Consider the following 14,583-nt stretch of genomic DNA (forward strand, 5'->3'; position numbering starts at 1 on the left):
GCCTCTCCCCAACAAGAAGTCCTTTAACACCTCCACAATGTCAGACTGAATAAATTAAGTGAATAAAAATGGCAATTCAGTCCGGTTATCACACCACTACCCCCCCCCACACACACACACATCCGAAGAGAGGGAGCTGGTTGGGGCTGGAGGTGACGGTGGCTGGTTGACAGCGGTCGCAAATATGCTGACGATGTGGCTCTTGTTCTCGGCGAGGTGAAAATGTGACCCTGTTCTGTTGCGCATTACCGGGCAGTCAGAGGATGGGAACACCTTATGTAGAACTACGCGTCTGTGCAAGTGTGTATGGGATAGAGACAGAAGGATTAAGTGATGGATGGAAATGATCGTCGCAGTCCTACTCTACACTGTGTAATGGTTGTACATCATTTCTAATGTGATTCTCTATCAGGTCACTTGTTCGCTGAGCATTGTATATATGGGGAGAAATGGGACAATGTCAATTGCTGAATGGGTCTCTTGTGAGGTGATCAGCACTGAGGTAGGTCTTGTTTTTATTAGTAGCCATGATTCAATACTCTACTTTGTCCCTCTCTCTTATTCTTTCTTTGCCACCCAAACCAGCCAGTATGCAGCTATTTTAACCCGGTCACATAGTCAACACCTACTGACGCGCTCCTAATGAGAATCGTTTGTGAAGGTGTTGGTGATTCACGGCGGTGGCCCATTTATTAAACGGGTCCAAAGTTTTCACGAGGCTCTATCCGTCCTAATAAAATCTGGTCCACCGCAGTGAACGTATTTGATACCCTGACCTTCCAGGATTGATGTCACTCTCAGTGACAAATAAATGCTTAACAAGTCAGTTATTTGACCTAACACTCAAAAAGTAGATTCATGAGATGAGAAATTCACCAGCTTCGTATTCTGTCAATTCCACACACTACCTTTCAAGTCCACATTGTTGGGTAAATCAGATCAGACTGCTGCAGTAAGCCAGGAAAAGGGTTACACCATAATTGCATCAATGAAGCGAGGTTGTTGCCACACTAGAGTCTATTGAAGTGAGTGGCTTGGCCTGTGTGTGCACCCTACTCCAATTTAAAATCTCTGTGGGATCTGTGCTGTGCATGCGTGCATGTGTGTGAGAGCGTATGAAGGCACTAGCTCTGTATCACACACACCCCTGTTCAACATGTGATAACAGTGGCTGATACAACACCAGGAGATTAAAGGATGATGTGTGATAAAGAGAGGAAGAAAATCTGAGTCTCACATTAAAGGACAAAGCTGGAAATATTCTACATTTTTATTATTGTAACCAGTGCCCTTGAAATACTATACCAACCATGACTAAACCCATCTCCCAGCACTTTATGACTTCCCTACCTTGTCTTTCGCTCTCAGCCTCAAGCCAATACGTTCCTGCTAAAGATGTACACAGTTAAAAACAAGTCACAATTTCATACTTTCTTTTTAAAAAGGGTAAAAAGGCACTGAGGCTTTTAGCAAATATTACTCACCGCTCTTTTTTTGTGATTATTTCCAAGCAAAATAAAAGAATTTTGATGTATTTTCAAATACTTGTGCCACAATTTGCAAGCGTTTGTGTAATTTTGTGCTAATTTGCGGCAATTTGGAAACTGAAAGCCAGCTGTTAAAATGTTTTTCTCGTAGTATGTAATAAATTCCACGGAGAGTAAAAATGGCTCCGGAAACCTCTAGGATCTCAAGAATGCCCTGTTCATTGACATTGCTGCAGGTAGCCCCTTAGCCTGTAACCGGGAGGTTGAACATGCTTTTGTAACTTTTCTTCCCCCTTAAGTTTTGTCTTGAAGTTGCTCCCTGACATTCTAAGTAGCAGCGTCAGCAAGCTCCGTAAACCAAATGGCCAGTTTTAGGTATTCGGTATTGGAGAAACTTGCTATACATAGCCTAGAGGGCAAATGTTGCCTGAGAGGACAAATTCTAGGGAAGAAGAGTCCTTTCCATAAAGACACAATTAAGTTTTTTTGTCTAACCATTCTTTGTGGGGAGAAAAGAAAAAAAAAATCGCAGAGGTTTGTTGAGTTTGTGTTATTTCTTGCGAGTGTAAAGATAAAATTCCTGGAGGGGATTGAACAGAATGGCAACAGAGTTACCTATGAAGTACAGGCTGCACAACATACACACATCACGGGTACACAAATAGTCTTCTATTCCATCTTTCTGTCCCTTGTTCACACACACAGACACACAACGACCCACACATGTACAGAGGGGCCTCTTGCTTTCGAAAGCTCACTCATCCTTTTAAATCGGTGTGGAATCCATTAAAGTGGGTCAAACTCCCTTCCCCATCTGCCCTGGCCAGATTTTAAATGCACGAGGGCTGATTAAAAAAAAGACCAAGAAAATAGGGCAAACGCATACAACGCACGCACGCGCGCACGTATACACAGCACTCAGGAGACCAGCGGTAGGAAATAGATACCAGGACTGTGTGTTTGAGTGTGTGTTGGTGAGGGTATTTGTCGGGGGTATTTGTAAGCAATTAGAGTGCGCCATTGTAACAAATAAAAGGTCAAGCACTTCAACTTTAATCTGTCAGCTGTGTATCAATACGCTGGGTTTGCGCTAATTTGCCCACAGCCACCTTTTTGTTGTTCCCTCAACCGTCCCTGGACACATGACACAGGGAGGGCGGGACAGCAGAGGAGGGGAGGGAGGGGAAGTGTGTGAGACAGGCCGCTGGGTAAGACAGCTGTGGGGATAAGCTTGCTCCCACAGCTGGGTGTATTACTGTGTGTGAGTGTACTTGTATGTGCGCCCGCTCTATGTTTGAACGACAAGAGAGCTTCTCGGTGCGGTTCACACGCCTGAGTGTGAGTTCGTCTGTCTTTTTTTTTTTTTTTGGTTGTTTGTTTCTTTGCGGTCGCGCGTGTTTTCATGCAAGAATTCCATGTGGCCATTATTACATCTCGGCCCAAGTTCACACTGGTATTCAAATCATAGCAGAAATAGCCCCGCTAATCAGACGCAGACGCGTAGCTGGCAACAGCGGAAAAACGCTTCCGAGTGTTCCCCTTCCAGGTCGACCTGCAGTGCTGTCCTGGTGTCATGTGATGGGCGCTGTCAACGCAGGCTGCTTTGATGCATGTACAGAGATCATCAAAGGGGCAGGAGCCTGCATTTAGCCTATCGTCATGCCGCGCAAATGCAGATTTCCAAGATTAAGCGTTGACATGCAGTGGAGAGCGAGAGGTCACTAATACAGTTGAGCAAAGATGATAGGAAAATGCATTACAATGTCACTCCAGCTGCAACTCCGTCAATAATTTTTCCATTCATCATTTATAGGGCGGCAATTAGTGATATTTTTTTCAATATCAATTAATCTGTTGCTAATCAATCTGGATTAATAATGATTGGTCCATGAAATTTAAGAAAACGGCTAAAAGAGATGCTAATGAAGGTGCCCCAAAGCCCAAGTTGACATCCAGTGTCCGAAACCCATAGATATTTAGTCTAGTCTAATGGGAGACTATGAAAATATTCACATTTGAGAAGCCGGAACCAGTAAATTTTTAGCATTTCTGCTTGCTTAAAATGACTAATTATTATATACTCCTGATTATTTAGCCCCTAAAAAATGTTGCTAAACTGGGAAAAAGATTCCCATCACAAGTTCTATGTCCAACACTCCCAAACCCCAATCTGTTCAATGCACCAAGGCAGACTGTGTCCAAAAATAGGTACACATTGACCTGATGAGTCTTCCTGTCTGTGTGGGTGTGAAGGTGTGAGTGTGTGTGTGTGTGTGTGCAGGAGTCAGCGCTGATTTATGTATCTGAAGATTAAGCACTGAATAAGAGGCACTGTGCCATTCCTGCACTCATCTTAAGTAGCATACAACAGAAGTTTAAATCTGCGCCCCGGTCTCTGCTTGGAGGCAAGCACCAGACCAAATCCGAAGTAGCGCTTTTAAAAATCCGCGCGTGCAGCCGTGTCAGCCGTCATTTTCTTCAAGGCCCTGAATGCAAACCCTCAGTCAGGCTATGGGAAGGGAGATCCAAATGAGGCACGGCTTTAATGGGTTGATTAAGCGGGGTTGGTCTGGGCCGTGGCCGTGCTCACAGACAGAGCACCGAGGACAGATGCTCGTAGACGAACATCACCCCAAACTGCCACTTTTGAGCCAAATTCCTCCTGCGGCCGCTGCTGCCGTAAACTTCTCCAAATGCCAGTTCATCGCAGAAGAGAGGATTACTTTGAAGGAAAGCGGTGAGAACCAGCTCATTTCCTTCCTCTCCGCTTTAACCAGAGGGCCAGAGGGATGTTTTTGAAAAAAACAACCAAAAAAAAAAAACGGAGGAACGACTTAAATGTACAATCTGACAATCTGTCTGAAAGTTGGCTGCCAACTTTGGCTTGACTTTGTCTGAGCTCTGATTAGATCCAGTTTCTTTCAGGTAGGTCTATAGTATGAGCCTCTTGGTGTAATAGTACCTTCTGCTGCTAGGGGCGACAGACTGTATGGGCCATGTGGAAAACAATGCATTTTAGGCTGAGAGAGAGAGAGAGAGAGAGAGACCTTTAGAGCAAAAACATTGCAGCTGAAAGACTAATTACGTGCAGTGCTAATTTGGCAACCAAGGACAAATGCTCGGCAACAATTACGTTTAATTTTTCAGGTAGCTCAACCCTGACAAACTGTTTGGCAAGGTATTATGAGATGGGAACAATGGGATATTAAATAAGAGGACAAGGACAAAGCAACTAATAATCTAACAAAGGAAGGATCCAGGGTTGAACTAAATTTGAATGTTTGAATGCACCCTCTTTAAAGTGACACTTACAACAAATGGGAAATATCATTGAAACATACTGTTTTGTGATTCCAGCAAACTCTCTCTGTCTCACAGTGTCTAGAGTCTGACTCACAACACTGGATTCTCCCGGTTTGAACTTTTTAACTAAACTGTTACATTCAGCGAGCTTATTTCATAAAGGCTCAAAGAACTGCATTCATCTCAGCCGAAGAACTCCCTAGGGAGCAGAAGCACTGCGTGCATTGTTTCTCCAACTGACTCTTGCCAGAGCAACTCTATGAAATGTTGCGCGATGATGACATGAAATAAACACTTCCTGCTTTTATAATGGCTGGCAGGGGTATCCAACATATCTCTTGGAAATTATAAAACAGAACAAACAGTCGTGGTCTCGCCCTGAGCATAAGAACTTGTGTCACATCAAAGACTCCCGGCGTAAGCTCCGCTGTGAACCCACCGATGTAGTTCAGGACACTGCCAGCAAAACCTTCTCCCATGGGAGGAATCTCACTGGATTTCACTCCAACACCAGCAAACGTACATACAAAAAAAAAAAAAAAAAAGGTACTGGTTGAGGCATACGCACCACAATGTACCAACACTTGCCTCATTCCTCCTTGCCACAATGCAGAAAAAGCATGTAAAAAGGAGCTGCTGTTTGTTACCACACGCTACAAATTATTTTTAGCCATGCTGGCAGTGTGGCTATGGCGATGGCAATGTTGGTCTGTCGGTTGGTCCGCCACTTTCCACATCGAAATGTCCCAACAACTATTGGATGGATTGCTACGATGTTTGATATAGACATTCGTGGTCCCCAGAGGATGTGGACTTTTCTCTCTCTTTAATTTTAGTTTAGTCTAGTGCCATGAAATTTGGTGTGGACCACTTTTTGTACAGACATTCATGGTTACCAGACGATGTGTCCTAAGGACTGTGGTGGTCTCCTGACTTTTCCTGTAGTGCTGTAAAAATTTCGATCTGTCAGATCCGTTTGTTTGTGACCAAAAGTCGGAAAATCTAATGACATTCCCATCAGCCTCGACTGTACATTACATTGTGTTTCGTGCTGATTAGCATATGTTATCATGCTTACAAAGTAAAATTATAATGGTGAACATGGTAAGCATCACCTGCAAAACCTCCACATATTAGCATTATCACTGTGTGCATGTTAGCCTTGAGTTTTAGCATTAAGATCAAAGCATCTCAGTGTCTAATTACAGCCTCAACTGCTGCTAGTGTGGATGTAGATTTTTAGTCTCGTTTGTACTGTATCTCAGTCAATTACTAGGCCATCCATCACTTTCTAACCCAGGTGTCATCACACAATGACAGCGAGGAGGACATGCTTTTTTTTTTAGCTTTTTTTAAATTCTTCTCTTGTCTGTGCTTCATGTTAATGTGCCATCTCTGTTGCCTCCAAATGTCATTAAAGCGATAACGGTTGAAAGTCGGAGCAAGATTCGGGGACTGTAGACACAGCTGTGCGGCAGACTAGCGAGCTCCCAAACTGAGCAAACTCTGTCACTTCTGGGTACATGTTTGCGGAGTCTGGTGGTGAATACTAAAGGAACCGAGTAACTCCATCACCCTGATGGAGCTGCTGAGGCTTCAAAAGACACCTTACTTTGCAATTTAATTCAATTTGCCCTGGCCGATTTACAAATGCAAACTAGGGAAGGGCAATCTGATAAAATGAATATCATTAGGCGTTGGTAAACTATCTGAGAGGCTCTGTGTTCAAAATGGCTGTACTGAGAAGGTACTGATTTGGCATGGCACAGTGAAGTGATGCATGCAAGATTTGTGATTTACGTGTACTGAAGCAGCCCAATACTGACTTTCCCCTACGATTCCTTTTTGTGGGGATTTCCTGGGACTATAATCTGTGAGCTAGGATGTCTTTGATTTTGCGTTATCACAGGAGCTTCTTTCAACAGGTACGGGCCCTCGGGGGGGGGGGGGGCGTTCTCCACTAATGATTTGACTTGAAAAGGCAAAGCTGAGGTTTACGATAACCAAGACAAACACTGCAGGGGAAAATCTTCAAATGTTTAAGTCACGGGCTCGGCAGTCAGAGGGCAGACAAAAACAAGGTGATTGAAGATGAGGTGATTTAAGAGACGGAGATAATGATACTGTGCCTTATTAGGCTTTTTCAGTCCCTGGCCTTTCTTCATTGTTTACTGTGATTAAAAAGAGTCATTTAAAGAAAAAAAAAAAAAGAAAGAAGAATTTAAAATTTGCCAGTAGGGATGAGACACTCAGTTCTGATGCTGCCCCAGATTGTGATTAGACTGATGATGCAGGTTTAGAGCTCATCTAAAACTGGGCTCCCGTCAGCACTTCAAGTCACTTAAAAAGCAACCCACAAACCACTCTCCACTCATCTCCAGTGAAGCAGTGGCTTATGAAATCACGCTGACTGCACCTGGATGCAAAAATTTCTACCACCATCGCCTTTCCCCCCCCTCCCACTTTTACACTGCAAAGGCGACCAGCAGGTTCTTAAAAACGGCTGTGAGAAAGGAAAAAAAAAAAAAACCCCATGAGGTGGATCTCTCACTTGCTGTCACATTTCCTTCCCTCCTTCCTTCCACCTACAGTAAAAACCAAGTGCTGGCTTGGTTACGGGACTCATGTGGAACACGCTCGATCGATGTCCACTGACACTGCTTCATTGCCATGCATGGACTCTGAGCAGAGCTGAAATATGCACGGGCAGCGTACACTAATCAATGTGGGGCACTGTGCACATTTGTCCCGATTTTCCCCCTTAGAAACGGGGAGAAAAGGACAGCGTCAGAGCACAGTTCAAAACACAGAAATACAGGGGGCGAGACACGGTGGGCCAAGCACGAATAACTGAAAAACCATGATACAGTGGCTGGATGAAGATGAACTCTGAATTCTAGTTTCTCAAGATGCCACTCTCAGATTTTTTTAATTTACCAAGCTGAAGCGTGAAACCATGGAAATTATTTTTGCAATATTCTTTTTTGTATTTTTTAATCCTAAAAATGTCTTAAAGTTGGATTAGATTAAAACTAAGAGTCTTATTTTATTTCTTTAGGGAATACTGGTATATGATGTCTGAGTGCACATGCAGTGTGTTCCCTGAGCAGCCACTTTGCTTTTGCTAAATTCAAAGACATTAGGAAAGAGTGTTTCTGGCTACGTCTCCATAGATCCACCTAAATTACGAATCGGTCGTGGACTGCGCTGCAAATCCAATGTAAAGAGCCGTGGAAAAGGGAATCAGTCCGCAGACGCAGGTAGGAAACACCAGACACCCATTTGCTCTGGAGACAATCAAACCCAGCTCGAAATGTGCCACAATAAAAGCCACAAAGCATCTTTTTAAAAAAAACAAAAAAAACAAACAAACTGCAAATCACTGAAAGCAAAAGAAGAAGAAGAAGCTTACAGAGGACACACGGTAAAAGGAGGACTAAAGCCACACAGTTCACTTGCCTGGAATGTGTAAAACCTCGTCCCATTCGGTGGGTGCACCTTGGGGGAGTTGGTCCCCGTACTCATGTCTGAGAAAATCATAATCTCTCTTTGATGGGCCAACAATCCAAAACTAATCCTTTTTTTTCTTTTCTTTTTTTTTTTCTCTTTTAGAATCAGCCAAACGCAGCGTGCTTTTTTTTCACAGAAACTCGAAAACGATCCGAGGCGAGGACTCGGATCAGCCCCTGACCCGACGCCGCGCTCCCGGCATCGGAAGGTGGAGCGCTCCGGGGAGATGATGGGAGCAAAAAACAAAAAAAAAAACAACAACTAATAAACTGCGATGACAAAAGTGGAGACAAGGCAACTCCCCGGTCTTCTTTGCGCGTCCCCGCACGCACGCAGACGACCACTATGTGCGTCTCTCCGGCGCCTTGCCTCGAGAGCAAAACCCGCGGAGAGCCACCGACTCCATGGTCTCCCGACACCCGATGCAGGCAGCCTCTGTCGGGGCGGCTCGGATGGGTCCCCTCTGCGGAGCGGATTATCACCTTCCTCCTCCCGCGGCTTCACCAATAATCAGCCGGAGCATCACAGCAAGGGCTCTGCCGGCAGCGTACCGGGCGCCGCGATTGGCGGCGGCGACGCACGCTTGCGCTTCCCCCCCCCCCACTTTTTTTTTTTCCTACACTGCAAAAATATCCTCTCGTTGCAGAGTCATCTAAAGTCATTTCACGTTCCGCCTTTAAGGCAGCTGAGAACCAGATTTCAACACATTTCAATGGAGCGTGGTTATCCAGCTTTTTTTTTTTTTTTTTTTAAAGCGTCAATGTGCTAAAAATGAAATAAAATCAAAAATAAAATGTCCTACATCTAAAATAAAAACGACATAAATGAAGACAAATACACACTTGGCATCATAGTTATTTTAGAGAAGACATTTTCATTGGAAACGTGCCTTTACTATTATGATTTAGATTATTAAGTCTTTTTTTTTTCTTTTCTTTTTTTCTTTTTGCAGTGTAGCTCCGTGCTGATTGGACGAGGAGACAGGTGCCTGAATTCCTTTACTATGGCGATTTCCCTCTGCCGGAGCGAGGCGAGAAGTTATCACCATCCACAACACACTGTACGACAAGCCGGGCCCCTGTCTGCCTACAGGGGCCCGGGGGAGGGGCGGAGGGAGAGAGAGAGAGGGGGGGGGGGGGTATTGTTGTGGCATTTCAGATGCGGAATCCCTCCGCATCCCTCCCAGCGGTTCGAGAGGGAGACTGCAAGCCCGAAACAGACGCGCGCCGGAAGAGTGAATGCGGGTCACGAAGCGACGGACCGCCATTGGATGTTATGGTCAGACGTCAGGAACTGGACGTCTGGAACTTTATGGGGAATCAGTTGTGGTTCAGTCGGTGTTGTCAACGCGATGGATGGGAGGCAGTTTGAGTGATTGGCTGTTTGATCACTGTAGCCTGTGGGAGGTCCTTCATCCTCACAAAAGCACACAGTTAAGTTTTTTGTTTTTTGTTTTGTGCCTTTATCTTAATGTTGTTTGTCATGGAAGGAAACTCAGCCATCTGTGACAGACACACCTCCCTTGATACATGTAATCATCGCTCACAGATGAGCCCTGCTGAAAAACGCAGAACGGCGAATGTGTGTCTTTCCACGAGCAAATCCCGGGCCACCGTCCATTATCGAAGACACAGCCCCCTTGGCTGACTCTTGCCTTGAGAGCATTTTCACATGCCTGCCATGTTCCCAGGCAGTTGGCTAAAATTGATTTTTTTTTTTTCCAAAAGAAAATAAAAATAAAAAAGCACTTTAAGGTTTCTTTGAAATACAACTGCTTCAATCAATTTAAGACAAGTGCGGCGACTAGAGGCAGCCCGCATATGCAATGTTATATGGACAAAAGCGCTTCCGCTCTAACAGACTTCCAACCGGGGGTGAAGTGTCTCCACTTTTCATCGAGTGGCCTTTTCATGAATGGCTTTAACCCAATTCTCCGTCCAAGCTAACAAGAACCACCTGGGTAAAGACAAACAAAAAAAACCAACTTCATTATGAAATTCTTTCTTTATTCCATTTTACATGGGGCCAGCATTCAAGTTGAAATGTTGTATCTTGATGAAGTGGACCGATGACTGGATCAAAAAGCAAAAGTTTTGAGCTATTCTTCGGATATTGTCGCCGTTGGGTGGAAACCTTGTATGTCCAAGACCGTTACTCTGCAGGAAAACGGAGAGTATTTCAAATAATTGCACGCTGCAAGATTCGAGTCACAAGCTCTTTGTAAATACTTTTCGCTGGTTAAATGTTTGTAAAACCCACAGACAGACTTAAGGGGTGACCGATAGCATTGATTGGAAAAAAAAACAAAAACGAAACGAGACACAACACGGAGATACGAGGTTTTCCGCCACGACAGCGACAACATCAAACCTAGTTAAGTCACTATAGGGACAACCCGAGCGGTTCAAACTCTGGCCTGATTTGGTGCAGTTAGACACAGCTGAGCGAGCCTGATTAAGCCGAGTGGGCCGAGCTCGTCGCCAGCCTCGCACTCTTCGGAGGGATTTGGTTCTGGGAGACTTCAAAGTATTTGCTCTTGACAAAGCAGGTTAACAGCATTTCCAGCTGTGTGGCCGCAGATCCCATTAACCAGGCCTGAGCTGAGGTTACACCCCTGACCGGGGAATATCAACCAAAAGTAATTCAGACCGCTTCTCAAACTCACCCTCAACGCTGTACTATAATACCGGACATTCGCTGTGGGCTTAACCTTACATGTGCGATAATAAGGCAAGATCAAATGCTTTTAGCGGATGGCTGAGACCCCAGGAATAATAATTAACAGTAATTAAATGAGAGGAGCTCAAAAGTGCCAAAAATCATCTCTGCTTTTTTTCCTGTCACTTGGAAAAGACATGCCTGCTGGGAAGCGAGTCGCTACCCGCGGGTCCACCCAGGATAGTGAGCCAGGCAGAGACCTCCAGACGGGGTCCAAAGTTGAGGCACTGGCTGATTGGCTGAGAAAGCGTGAGCAAAGCGCGGTGGAAGGCCTCCCGAGGGGGAGTGAAAGCAAGCCTCGTACTCGCACGCCGACATGTCCAGCCCCGTGTCTCAGTGTAAAAGCGAGGACGCTCACAAGAACGAGCGGTTTGCCTACGCGGGGGCATGAGAGCGGTGTCGACGTTCTTATCTAAACTCTGAGCGGGAAAAGCGAATCATAGCATATTCACCAAACGTTGAACTCTTACTTTAAATCAGTCAATTTAGTCAAAGTGTGTAAATTCGGAGACATGCAGTGATGATGATGTCCAGTTTAAGAGAGAAGGGTGTTATAGTTAATGTTACATGGGGACATATTGGAGGTATAGTAGGGTGTCTTAGAATGAGTTTCAGAGGAATGAAAGGCCCCGGATAAGGGAGCCATATTTTAGGTTTATGCTCTGAACAGGAAACTTCGCTTCACACCGAGTCATCCTCTATTTTACTTTTTTCTCCCGCTGCCTCGTGTCCTTTTCACTCGTGACAAGCCGCGCTCAACCTGCTGCAGCATTGCTACAGAGTGGGAGTGCGGATGTGCAGGATCTTTGCCATCGGGGGCCACTAAGCCCCCTCGCACATCAGTCACATAAAGAGACTTGCCCGTGTGCTGCAGTGCACTGGACTCTGACGTCATTGTACAGATGTGCAGTGGGCATGGCTTAGTGCTTCTAAGTGCTCATTGGCTGGAGCCTCTCAATCCTCTCTGTGTTTTCTTCAGCGCTGATCGACACTCCTCTTTGTCTTTCAGCGTTTCCAAAGCTGCCGAAGCGTCACAGATGGAGAATTATATTTGAGTCAAGAGAAGAATACTGTAAGAGAATGATTTTAAATTAATCAAAACAGGTTATTGCTATACACATTGAACAGTTAATAGAATTTTTAATCAAAGTTGGGTATTTAAAAAATAATATTTCCAATTAATATTTAATCAAAGTGCTTATTTGCATGGTCCCACTGAGGCAGTTTGTGCAAACGCAGAGACTGTTTGATACTTATTAAACCAACACCTGAGTGAGTGTTCCTGTGCTGAATGTGTGTGTGTGTGTGTGTGTGTGTGTGTGTGTGTGTGTGTCTGTGTTCATGTGATTTCATACAGGCCTGCACGTCTCCTCAAATGCATCCCTCTGTCCATCTAAATCCCTTAAGAAGAAAAACACACACAGTCCTGTTTTATCAATCAAAGAGCCCAAACAAATTGATTTTTTGGTTTGAAAGCCCGTGTTTGATCAGTCCCTGGTCCTAATCTATGGGGCCATCTACAGCCTGCCTGCAGATATTGTAAATCAGATAGCAGCGGTCATAACGCACAAATTGGGATATGAGAAGCATGTGTATATTTCTGCAGTAAAAGCTAATATGCATCTAGGTAGGGACGTGTGATGCCGCTCTGAAAGAGGACAGAGAAGAATTCCTCATTAAACCCCTAGCTGTTCAGACAACGCACATAAAACACTTAGCAACAACCCGTAGCAATAATAGTGGGAGTATGAGAGCGCACATGAGGGCTGTGGTAACCTGAGGATATGTATGTACATAACACATTTTCATTTACTCTGCACATGCGTGTGTACTGTAGGTCTCTAACACACACCGAAAGTTTTGAGACAGGTCATTTTGCTTTGAGCCTGTTTGGTCACAACAACCACTCAAACTGCAAATGAGCTGCAAACAAGGAAAAGAACAGAGTGACATTTTGTGCATGCAAAATGAGGATTTGGCTAATGCAACTCCATCTTACAGGACGTTGCAAGGAGGCTAAAACCGGCGAGGATCAACGAGAGACAGACCAGCATTAACAAGGGTGGCAGACCTCTGCAGCTTTGAATAAATTCTATTATGCTTGAAAAATGCAAATCATGCTGCAGCAGCATAACATCACTGGTAACAGGTCTTTTTCAGTGGTGAACACAACAGAAAAGTCAAATTAATTGATTACATAAAAAAAACTTGTGTACAATCTCCCAAAGGGGACAAATGAGATGACAGAAAGCAATTATTCTGGGAATGGGAGTCATGACAGTCTGTCCTGACATGCAGTGCAAAAAAAAAAAAATACACATTTGAAACCCACGCTGTCAAAAGCAATGCAGCTGGAGGGAAATATGGCAATTTACTTACAACAAACCTTATGCGAGATGAGAACGTTTTCTTGAAAATTGCTTAAATGGCCCTCTCCTCGTAATTAAATGGTTATGCTCATCCAAAGGCTACAACAACCTTTCGTGGAACTAGTGTCCTAATAATCTAAGGATTATTTTTATCACCGATTATTTCTACTAGCTGATTAATAATTTAGTTTATAAAATGTCCTCCAGGTCCCCAGGGCCCGGCTGAACTCCTCATATTGCTTGATCTATCTGGCAAATACTCCAAAACCCAAACACAATTAACAATGACATATGGAAGCATCAAATCCTAACATCTGAATAGAAGTCAAAACAATTATCTCTGCCGGTCAACCAATCAAGTCATTGTTTCCGTGCTACGTGGAACCACAAGTCGTGTAAAACTGTTGGCAACATTGTTGATTTTGCAGACAAAACCAAGACTAACAGTCTACAGCCACTGCTAGCAGCTCATGTTCTTCGTCTTAGTCAAGCACATTAGCATGCTGTAATTTGCTAATTAGCAATAAATACAAAGTACACCTGAGATGGTCGGTCATAAAGTATGGTATGGCGTAGACAAAGAACAAAAGCCATTTGGACACACACATCATGTCTTTTTTTTTTTTCTGGTGGGCTGTGGAGATACCAACCAAACCCACATTGCCACACCTAGCATCCATGCTAGCAAAAAAAAAAAAAAAATTGCAAGTTCCCAGAGCCCAGCGTGATATATTCAGTTAAGTTTTGTTCAACCCAAAGTCCAAAACCCAAAACGGATGAAAATGTTTAGTATTGAGGCTCAATAACTGACTTACCCAGTGGTGATTAATTTTCTGTCAATTGACCAAACAATTTTAACTGATTTAAACACTAAATGGAAACGCTAAGCACATAAAATTATACGTAATATTGCAATGTCTGGAAAGAAAGTGTTGGGACATGTTTTTTTACGACATGCATCATGAAATACACTAAAAAGAAATCAATAACACACATTAGATATTACAGTGATATAATGACACAGTGCTGTCATTTCAAGCTATCAGAGGTTAGCTCCAGAGGCAACTCCTCCCTGCCTCCACTACTCGGCAAGGTGCGCATTTGATATGCAGCGTGCGATAAATCGCTGTGGGACTGCAGAGATTGGGAACACTTGGGGGGAGAAATGGTGGCATGGTAGAATTAGCATACTCCGT

The sequence above is a fragment of the Xiphias gladius genome, chromosome 2 (assembly GCF_016859285.1).
Source record: "Xiphias gladius isolate SHS-SW01 ecotype Sanya breed wild chromosome 2, ASM1685928v1, whole genome shotgun sequence".
In the NCBI taxonomy this organism is placed as follows: Eukaryota; Metazoa; Chordata; class Actinopteri; order Istiophoriformes; family Xiphiidae; genus Xiphias; species Xiphias gladius.